Source organism: Miniopterus schreibersii (assembly GCF_964146895.1).
Source record: "Miniopterus schreibersii genome assembly, chromosome: 1".
Taxonomy (NCBI): domain Eukaryota; kingdom Metazoa; phylum Chordata; class Mammalia; order Chiroptera; family Miniopteridae; genus Miniopterus; species Miniopterus schreibersii.
The window spans coordinates 88,304,268-88,315,825 of record NC_138101.1 but is presented as its reverse complement, the minus strand read 5'-3'; the positions used below and the strand labels follow the sequence as shown (position 1 = coordinate 88,315,825).

The 11,558-nt window shown below is 44.3% G+C and overlaps 1 long non-coding RNA gene across 1 annotated transcript; it reads right to left on the bottom strand.

The window, feature by feature from the left end:
- Positions 1-308: 308 nt before the first annotated feature.
- On the bottom strand, positions 309-10,512 carry LOC308563413. The gene is made up of 3 exons (XR_013999785.1): positions 10,262-10,512; positions 4,240-4,385; positions 309-646 (listed from the first exon to the last, which is right to left on the bottom strand). It is a non-coding gene; the product is annotated as an uncharacterized lncRNA (long non-coding RNA).
- Positions 10,513-11,558: the final 1,046 nt, after the last annotated feature.

Genomic DNA, 11,558 nt, shown 5'->3' with positions numbered 1-11,558 from the left:
TTCTCGGGGAATGATACTGTTGTAATGACCTGGCTATTAATGAACTGGAAAGGAACAGAGGGAAGGCCAAATGTTACAGGATGCCCAGTTAATGCCTTTATGCCACCAGCATTAGTGTCTGTACTTCTGTCACCAGGTTCCTCTTTCAACTATTTCCCTTCCATAACCTACTGTGGAACTTGGAAGGCCAGTTTTCCTTGCCTATGCCTACGAAGAATAGGCCAAAATAACTGAATTTTTGAATACCATCTTCATCTGTATCTAGTTGGAGGGGTGTGTGTATAGTTTTTAATAGAACAATAACAAATGTATTAAAATTTTTTAATGTTTTTTAAAGTGTCTTTTTTAGTCTACCTTTTGAGTAAGTCCTGTGGAAATGACCATGAATAGTTTCTCATATATTCAAACCGGTAATTTTTAAAGTATTACATAAATTAAGAAAATATTACCTAAAGGTATTTCACATTGAATAAATATAGAATATACTTAGTTCAAATATTTAGAAAGAGCTTTATTTAACAACTGTTATTTTATAACTACTCTACTGTGAATTTGAGTGTAAAAACATAACTTTGCTTAGTTAGTAAGTGGTTGATAGCTGTCCACTCTGTGCAGAAGTGTATCTGAATATCCAGGAGAATGATACCTGAAAAAAAAAAGAATTTTTTATTAGATACTGGTAAAAAGATTCAGCCCCGTAGGCACAAAAGATTCAGTATAAGGTTGTTTTTATCAGAAATAATTCTATGAATGAAACCTCTGAATAATTACGCTCCAGTAGTGCTTTGTGCAGAAGGTTAGAGCCTGTCAAGAAAAAGAACATTGCCCTGGCTGGGTGGTTTGGTTGGAGCATCAAAAGATTGTGGGTTTGATTCCCAGTCAGGGCACATACGCTGGTTGCAGGTTTGATCCCCGGTCAGGGTGCACATGGGAGGCAGTCGATACACGTTTCTCTCCCTCCCTCCCTCCTTCCCTCCCTCTCTCCAAGCATATCCTCAAGTGAGGATTGAAAAACCACAACAAAACACCAACTCACAAGACTGCTAGATACCAAAATATTTAAGGGCTATCAATGCAGTGGCAAAGAATATTTTCAAAGGAAGATACTTGGACCCGGTGATAGTATTTTATGCAAGTGACTTTGTTTTTATTATGTCAAGTGACTGATGTTGCTTTAATGACCATAGCTAATAGATTTTTTTTCATAAGTTAGTCAACACAGTGTATAATTACTAATCAACTTCTGCATTCAGATTATTTTAGAGGTTATTCTCCACGTATGTTTTAATCAGGCCTGTTTACCCATACAAACAAAAATTTCTGGGAGCGTAATTCATACTAAAGAACTATTTCATAAATGGCTTACAAGGAAATTAATCGATTTCATTTCTACAATACTATAAATTTATATCTATATATAGAACATTTTATGAAAGGTTTAGTATAAAAGTATTAAGTATATTGGTTAATGTATTGTGGGATGCTTCATACACCATGGAAAGAATTTACATGCATATAAAAATATGTCACAACCTGGCAGACATTCTAGAATATAATAAATGACTAAAAAATCTAAACTCTAATTTAAAACTTTCCAAAACACTTAAAATAAGCCTCCTAAGGTGTTTTCTCCAGAGAAAGCCTAAAGTTTGAGACTTGTTTTGTCCTTTGTTAGTGATCTTTATCCTCAGATGCTTGGCTTAAAAACTCATAATTGAGAGAATACTAATTTCTTCCACAATTTGTCAAGTTATAGTGGACAAAACAGAGCTATATTTTCTTTATAGTGTGCTTTTATAGGCAGCCATAGTTAAAACATACAAACATAAAAAACTACCTTAAAGAATGTTTTTCCCCTAAAGGTTAGCTACTCGGGAAAAAATTTTCCTCCATCAGATCTCTTCAAAGAATTCATACCCTGAGGAATTCACAACCGTTTCTCTCTCTGAATGAGTCACAAAATTTAAAGTAGCCCTCACCTTCCTAGGCCTTATATGTATGTCAGACACAAGATAGGTATTTTTTATGTAAGTGGCAAGAAGTAGATAAAAAAAAATAAAAACTACAATTTAAAAAATTGTGCTGCCGTATGGTAGGTGCTAACCACATACTCCTCATAAAAGAACCGAAATGAACTTCCAAAAAAGAACTGTAAATTCCTTTTCTCTGCTCCTTAGCTACTGCTATCCCAATTTATTTCTATATGGCCTTGAAGAATATAAGTGAATTAACCTTACTCTAGACCCACGTAGAATTTGGGTTATTATACAGTTACCATGTCAGAAATGTGCCGAAACAAAAGGCCTGTATGCACGCTCCTCTCTCCAATGAGATGTCTCCTAACAGCATCTTCCCCTCCCGAGTTTAGGCGGAGACCCAGGAAACAGAAGAGTTCCGAAATATCCCTGACTGTGGTGTAGACAAGGGCTAGAACTCAGACCTTCTAACATGTAGTCCTGGATCCCTTCTCTCTCGTCATACCAACTACCTTTATTAGAAACTTTAAAGATTACTAAAATTGGAAGGCAATATGAAGTAAATGTTTAGGCTAAAAAGAGCAGAGAGAATGTGACCATTGATAATCGGTCTTATAAAGAATAATTCGTTCTAAAACAGTCAAGGGATCCTTGAAAATATGACTGCAAAAATAAAACCATTTTAAGATTGTATTTGTCTCTTTTCATAGGAAGACAAAGTTTCAAAGATTTCTATACAACACCGCTTTATAGAACCTAATGCTTTTTAAAAAAAAATCAGAAACTTGAAAAAGTGAGCTAACCAAATTTTTTCATGATAACTAGCCAATTTAAAAAGTAAAATCCTAGGTCCCAGAATGTTAGAAGTTAAAATTTTACAATAGTATTATGACAAGGCACCATATTAGAGTCTAACATGAGAGTTTTTTATTTCCCCTCATGCTCTGTAAAATAATCCTAGAAAGGAGTAAAAAGAAGACTTCTATTCAAGAAAGTTCTTTACCATTGATTAATTCTAATAGCTCATTCCATTTGGGGGGCCCTTTAGTTTGCTTTGTTTCATTTTTCTATACTTTTGTTAGCAAATTGTACTGAAAGTTATTTTAAATTTACATAAAATAGTATTCTTCCTAAAGGGACATGCAAATGTGTAAAGATTAACTTGATTTTCTTTTCTTGAGAAAAGATTTTCATATTTTCTTCATTTAGTGGTTTTACACATAGTTTATATGCTATATAAACTTTTTGGTATTATCATATTTGTAAATTATATATAGTAGATATACATTTTATGATATTCCTTTGGTATATTTTATATGTATTAATATTTTCAAAGCTAACTTATTGGCACTGTCTTGGTCAAGGAGTTCTCATAAATCTTCCAAAAGTGCACAAACTTAACATCTTTGGGAGGAATTTACCTGCAGAATATATGTGAACAGAAAACAAATTTTAAACTTAAATAAAATTATTTTTGTGTTTTTAAATTAATTGTGTTTCGATATGTATTAAAAATCACTAATATTAAATAGGAAGAATCGTTTATATAAGTTATAAGTTTTAAAATTGGAATTTATATTCTCTTGTATTAGAGAAAGTAAGAAGTAAGTGTAGGACTAGAAAAATGTGACCTTTAATTCTGCAGGTGTTGTGGGCATTTTCACATAATAAAAGTGGTATGGTTCTCTATTTTGCTTACAAGGTCTGAGAGGATTAGGTTTAATGCTCTTCAAATTAACCTCATTTTAAAAAATTAATCTTGAAAGTAGCTTCCTGCTACATTACTATGAAGTACCTGCATATCATAGACAACATTATTGTTTTCAAATATAGATTATAACTTTCTTTTTGATAGTCAACATACTTATTTTCTATTTGTAATACTCCCATTAATATAAGTGTGAACTTAATAATATATGCAGGGAACTATGACAATCAGAATCTATAGGCCTGTTTTCTAAATCAGGTTCACAGTAAAGATTAATTTAATTTGAACTCTGTATTTGGGTAATCTTTACTAAAGCATGTCTTAAACTAGTGCAGAAATGTCTCAAATGACATTCCAGTTTAACTTGGAAATGTGTGTATCAATCAGAACATTATTTAACTTAAGTGAACAAAGTGATCAAGAGCACAGGTAAAGGCATACACTGGTCTCATGTAGTGTTTCGTAGGTCACATTTTGACACTGGATATGAAATGTAGGTTTGAAAACAGAAAAACCACATCATAATTTGAACTCCTCAAAGTCTACTTTTCCTACCTTACTATTTCCTCTGGGTAGCAGTTGTTAATGCTGTTGATGTTTTCCTGTAGAAGAGACCCAGGTCCTGCTTTGATCTCTTGAAGCTTTTTCAGTCCACCGCTTGTTACAAAGAGTCCTCGAGCTTTGCTGTCATGTGGCAGCACCTTGAAAAGCGAAGCGCATGAAAATGTCAGCTTTGCACCCAAGCCAGTTTGGCCCAGTGGTTAGAGTGGTGACCTGCGGACTGAAGGGTCCCGTACATGGGTTGCAGGCTCGATCCCCAGCCCCATGAGCCTAATTTGCTGATGATTAAAGTAAAATTCAGTCTTTTTAGAAATGTATGAACTGTTTACGTTGTGCAGATGGAATAAAGGCGATGAACATGAGCAAAGGCAATGGAGATTTACTCATATACATAAAACAAAGTGGTGTCCCTCCTTTGCTGACACCCATTCTAAATCTTTCCCCGACCTACAAAATTAAAGGCACACTCCTTAACAATGCCCAGGCCTTCTGGGACTCAGCAGCTAAATACCTCTCCAGCTTCCTTTCCCATTAATCTCTACCCCAGATTTTGTCAATAACCTCAAAGGGTACGAGCCAGGCCATTTCCTCCTTTGCCCTGCTGTTTCCTCTCCTAGATTCCCTCCGCCTTCCACTCACTTCCCCGCATTTCCTTGGCTAACTCTTGCTTATCTTTTAAGAGTCAGCTCAGGTGTTACTTCCTTTCAGAAACTTTCTCTGGGACACCCCTATTCCCTTATCCCAGGGTGGGTTAGGTATACTTTTCTTCTTTCATTGCATTCTGTTAAACCCCATGCACGTGCCACATAATATTTTAATTATCAGTCTATATGTCTGTCACACATAAATGTCATGAAGGCAGAAACTGCACCTTTATTCATTCATTTATTTCTCTAGTGCCAGGTGCCTAATAGATGCTCAATTAATGTTCAGCAAATGAATGAACATACTAAGGAGTAGGCAAGAAAAGGAAATTGAGATATTAAAAGGACAGAAGAAGAATCAGGAAAGCAAGGAATCAGCAAATCCAAGAGGTTTTAAGAAGCAACCAGTGAGAACTGAAGAAGGTCCCTGGGTTTGACAGCGGGTCTGTGTGTGGCGAGGACAGAGCCAGTGCGGATGAGGAAATTTACTCCGCATGGCCACAGCTGACCAGGCGAGGAAGGCCCGGAGAGGGTTCGCAGTGGGGGGACCCCGCTCTTCCTTGGTGGTCACTACTGTTCCCTCTGACAGAAACACCCTTTCTTTCCCCGCCATTCCCACCCTTTCTCCAGAGCCAGCTTTTTTCACTTGGACTTGCCCCACTGCGTCCCCCGGGAGCACCTCGGTGCACTCCTTATTCCTTCTTTCTAAGATGAGTTTATCAGGGAGTCTCGCACACTGATTTTCTAACTGTTTCTTCTCGTCTCCCCAGCTAAGTTATAAAGTTCCTTGGAGAAGAACTTTGTCTTATTCTTTTTTGTCCCTCTCAGAGCTTTACAGGGTACATGTAGGCATTTAACAAATACTTAAAACTGCAAAAGGAGCGGGGTAATAGAATGTTAATACACATCACAATAAAAGACAATAAAAGATTACAGTAGTATATATTTCAAAAAAGGGAATGGTCGCCCGGCCGGGCGTGGGTCAGCAGTTGAGCGTCGACCTGGGATCCAGGCGATCGGGGTTTGATTCCCAGTCAGGGGGGGTTGAGGGCTCGATCAATGACTCTCTCATCATTGATGTTTCTATCTGTCTCTCCCTCTCCTTTCCTCTCTCTGAAATCAATAAAGATTTAAAAAAAAAAAAAAGCAAAAAGTAAAAAAAAAAAGGAACTGTCTGCAGATATCAGTTTTAAATATTTTTTTGGCCCGGAGAGTTTTCATCCCTCCTATGTCTGTCCCCGGCCACAGTAAACTACTATCTTTTTACCTCCAGGCTGGCTTTCCCTCCTCTTTCTAGTGCTCTGGTATCTTTAGATTAAGAAAACACAAAATTCTGCCTGAAGCAAACACTCCCAAAGGCATATTTATAAGAGTACATAATATGAGGTTTGTCTTTATTTTATCTTGGCTATCCAACCTTCCACAAATCTCACTGATTAATTTTTATTTACTTCAGTGACTGATTTTTAACTCTTAATTTGGGTTAATGTTCATTTTCATGTGCCTGGGATTGAGCTAAACTATTTTCATATAACATCTCATTTAACTTTACAATGATCCTATGAAATAGGTATTCTTATTACCCCATTTTATGGGGAATCATACTAAGGTTTAGAAAGGTTAAGACTTTGATAAAGATATTACAGCTTGTAAATGTAAATCCAGGTACCCCAACTCCACAGCTTGAGCTCAGAGCCAGTATGGGATAGTACTTCCACAGACTCCATTTTCTTAAATATCCTGAGCCCAATTTAACCAGTTCTTTTTTTGTTTTAATTTTTAATTTTTTATTGATTTCAGAGGGGAAGAGGGAGAGAGAAACATCGATGGTGAGAGAGAGTCATTGATCTCCTGCCTCCTGCATGCCCCTGCTGGGGACTGAGCCTGCAACCCGGGCATGTGACCTGACCAGGAATCAATCTCAATCTGCTAGGCTGATGCTCAACCACTGAGCCACATCAGCTGGGCTGACCAGGTCTTGTTACTTAGGGTCGCACCCTGGCCGTCAGTGGCTGTGGGGAGGCAGTCACTCTCTCAGCCTTTGCTGTCAGTAGTCAGTCCTGCTGGCTAGCAGCTTGGCCTTCCTACCATCCTACTTTCAATCTGCAATAATCTAAGAAATATGACCACTTTTTTTTTTTTTTTTTGAGGAGTGATCTGGTTTGCTTTTTAATACTTGACTTGCTTTCTGGATTATTAAATTTATAAAACTGCACTGGAGGCCTGTGGCTTGGGCTGGGGTGGGGGTCTCAGGAGCCCGGCCCCTCCCCTCCTTCCTCTGGGGGCGGAGCTGCCCCCCCCCCAGGGGCCCTGTGGTCAGTCTGCTCCGAGGCTGAGGTGCGGGGGAGGTGAGGGGCCCCCGCCCTTCCAGTTCTGAGGCACAAGATGGTGGCTCTGCCTCCTGTGGCCCTAAACTGCCTGGCTGCTGCCCTCACCCTCCTCACCCTCGGCCCAGAGGGTCTCCCAGGACCCCGGGGGCACCCACAGAAACAGTGGCCAGGTTGCGGGTCAGGCCGCGGTGGAAGGGGTTGCGGGGCGCTGGCGGAGGTGGGCGATGCGGGGCGAGGAGACGGACTCCCGGGGGGTGGTGTTGCTGGCACCAGGTAGAGGGGCGAGGCCGGGAGCAGGGGCCCCGTGGGGAAGGGGGACAGCAGCAGGAAGGTGCAGACAGGAGCCCCGGGACCGCAGCCCCAGCCCGCAGGGTGGACGGACAGGAGGGGGACCCGCCAGGTACAGGCCCCGCAGAAGCACCACCAGCTGCAGCGCCAGGTCGGCCATGGAGGGGGGGGGTTCGCTCCATGCAGCTCTCCATCCAGGGGCGGTGGGGATCGCAGCCGGGACACACAAAAAATGAGAGGAATAGTAAAATTATTCATTATTGCTTTGCTTAATGGATGATTATTAATAAAAACTGTTTCAAATAAAAAATGTTTCTTACTCGAAAGTTAAATAATGATGTTCTGAAAGTGTTCTGGCCAAAAGAGTTACAACGAAAGGGGAACAGGAATAAATTTTGTGACCTTGGGTTAGGCAAAGTCTCTTAGGTATAGCTCCAACTGCACAAGCAACAAAAGAAAAAAATATATAAATTAAATTTCATTAAAATTTAAAAGTGTTCTGCTGCAAACGATACCATCAAGAAAGTGATAAGACAATCCATAGATTGGGAGAAAATACTTGTAAACCATATACCTGATAAGTACTTGTACCCAGAATATATAAAGAACCTTTACAACTCAAGACTAGCCTTAGTTTTAAATGGGCAAAGAGTCTGATTAGAAGTTTCTCCAAAGAAGATCTATGAATGGCCAATAAACAAATGAAGATTTTCAACATCATTAACTGTCTGGACATGGTCCACGCCACCTGAGGGCCTGGAGCCAGGGACTCGACCCTCCCCACAAGTTCCTGTGAGGAGCCAAAATAAAGATAGTTACCAAGGTCTGGGCTCATGCAGGAGGCAGGGTGTTTACTCTTGAAAGTGTGTTTTGCAGCCTTGAAAGAACTACTTTGTATCACCCTCCCTCATTCCCAGTTGTTTGTTACTCACTATATAATAAAGGCTTGAAGCCATTTGGGGTGCACCCCATTGGAGGGCAGCCCTCCCTGATCCCATGACTTTGTTTGTCTCTTTAATTCCCACCCCTCCAACTCAGGTTTGTTCCTCTTTCAGGCCGGTGTCTGACATGCAACCTAAACCTAGTAGATTTTCTCAGGACTTTTTTTTCTAGTTGAGGCCAACCAAGCCTTCCCTTATTTTATAAGTACATGAACTTAATGTTTCCATATATTGTTGCATTTCAAGTACAAAACAAAAAATGTAACCCCTTCTTTGGAATTAATGGCCTCCTTGAAACACAAATATCATTCATTAAAATAGCTCAAAGAGTAGAGTAGTAGGATATTAATGAAAGCGACTACAATTTAACACCAGTGATCTAATTGTCCTTGATCTAATGTCCTAAACATTCATTTCCTACATGAAGAGGCAGGGGTCTTTTTGTGCCTTATCAATGTCCCCTTTCCAAAATATGCATTACTAAATTTATACACAGTTCATAATAGTGATATGACACCATGGCCATAGCAAAAGCAATGCCTGAAAGGATGCCGGCAAATGGGTACAGCAAGGGACGGATATGAAAACTAATCCAACATGTAGGCAACAAACTAAACCCAGCAGACTGCCTAGAACCCTCCTGCCTGTCACAATATTAGGGGTGGAAGGCCATCCTGGTTCTCAGCTGCCCTATTTGTTACAAGGTGAGAGAGAGCACGAGGATGGGGGTAAGGCAGGGTCTGAGCAAGAGGGCACTGGATTCTGCCTGCAGGGCTGACTTCACACAACACACACCTTTCTGCAAGGAAAGGACATGGGCAAGGAAGCTGGGGCGGGTGTCTCCAGGGCTACAGCGGAGCCTCCGGGGGACCTGAGAGGCCGGAGGGAGGTGGGCAGCGGGGTCCTGCGTGGATGCAGACGCTCCACCACCGCGGCCTCACTCACCCTTTTGAAAAGGCCGCCACGGAGAAGCACTCGATTAAGAACCCACAAAAGCGTGCCAAACACAAATAAATTCGTATTTTAAAGACAAAAGACAGGCTCCTGGCCTTTCTCAGAGGCGACCACGTTACTTCCAGGGCTGGAAAGCAAATTTGCAGTGGCCAAAGATGAGACAAAAGGCAGGAGCTGGCAACATGCAGACCTGGAAATGACTGTTGTTGTTTTAAAGTGATGAGGGCCTCCCGCTTCCAATTATTTCTCCCCGTCTGGGGGTGGTTCCTGGGCGCAGGAGGAAATCCCTAAAGGCCTGGGGAAGATCTTGGGTAGGCAGGAGGAGGAGACCCCCAAAACTTCCTGGAACTGCGGCAGGCCGGTGGCTGGCAGCAGCCAAGGACCTCGGGGTCCCGAGGTGCAGGGGGCATCCCAGGGGCAGCGGCCACCCCCTCGACACCACAACAAAAGGGTGGAGGCTGCCTTCGAGCCCAGGCTGCTAGGACGCGAGCCCGGAGGGGAGAACGGCGGCGGCGACCCAGAGGCTGCCCCAGTCGCCGGGGCGACGGAGGAGACGGAGCCGCGCCTCCGCCTCTCGGCAGAAAGAAAAGGACCTTCCGGTGCATCCGAACGCGCCACCCGAAGCAGCAAACCTGGTGCCACCCGCACCCCCACCTGTCCCGGCCCCTCGGGAGCACCTGCTCCAGGCCCCTCGGGGTCCCCAGCGGCACCGCCCCCTCCGGAGCGCAGCGCGGGGCTGCAGGCCCGGCTCCAGCGACCGCGACACAATGCGGGGGGAGAGCCTCCCGCCGCCTCTGCGGCAGGCCCGTGGCCGCACAAAAGCCCGCCCGGCCTCGCCTCCCGCCCCGAGCGCACCCACCTTGGGCCCCGGCGCCCGGATCCCGCAGCGTCTTGGTCGCCGCCTTCCAGACGTGGCCGCCCAGCAGGCAGAGCAGGAGCGCGGCCGACCTGCTCATCTCCGCTCCGCGGGCCCCGCGCGGCCTCCCCGACCCCAGGATGGAGGGGCGCTCAGGGGCGGGGGGTGCGGCGGCGCCGGCCTCCACGTCCCAGCCTCCGCGGGGCCCGCCGTCCAATTGGCAGCGCCCCCGCCGCTCCCTCCTCCGAGCACCCGGTGGGTTCCCCGAAGGGCCGGCGCAGGGCCCCCCCCCCCCGCCCCCCGTTAACCCCTTCTGGACCTGCCCAGTTCCCGGCTCCTGGTGCCACCTGGCGGCCACCGCTCCGCGGGGGGACTGTGCGCCCGAGCCTGGCTCCCGCCCGCACCTCCCCGCTGGAGCAAGGGAGCGCGACTTTTGGCACCGATATAGCCCGCACCCCTCATCCCCCGCGGCTTTGGGAAAAAACGCACATCTGCCTTTCCTCCACACCTGGTTAACTGAGGACCCAGGGTGTGACCTGCCTCGGTTTCCTGCGCAATGCCACCCTGCAGCCTTCTCGTCCCAGCCCGCCTGTGCTCCCAGGGTAGATTCCACACCCAGCCTAAAGGTCAGCGGGAAGGGTGTCCTAAGCCTGTAGAAACTGTGGTGGGCCCTCCGTGCCTGACTGTTGACAGATGAACATCTCCAGGTTGAAATGCGCTTAGATATTTCTGGAAGGTTAGCGTGGGTAGGAAATTTACCTTGATTGAGGCCCTAGATACTTTTCTTCACTTTTGTTTTGTTTTCACTATAACGTGATCTAAGAGGCAGGTATTGTTATCCCCACTTACAGATGAGAAAAGAGAATCGAAGGAGGGCCGAGGAATTTGTCATTAGCACACAGCTGGTCAGTGACAGTTATGGTTCAAATACAGCAGGTTGGTCCCAAGGATGAAGCTCTTTGCAAAAACCTCAGGCTTCCCTTACGCAGAGGTACACTCACCTCAACCCCAGCTTCCCATTCTCTCAACTTGCTCCTGTCAGTGTGCATTCCTCACACAACCCTCAGGAGCCCATGACTCTACTCCATCTCCAACCAGCACAGCATTGACCCCGGGACCTCTGCAAGGGACCAAGGCTCTATGGAAATCCACACCAGATTCACCCTCTTCCCAGTGCTGCCTCCAGAACACTAGGCCAGAGGAGGGTTTTCACTGTAGTTTTATTAATTGGGCATTAAAGCATGGCAGGCGCTGGACCAAAAAGAGAATGAAGTGTGGCACTTGCCCACTTGGCTTATAA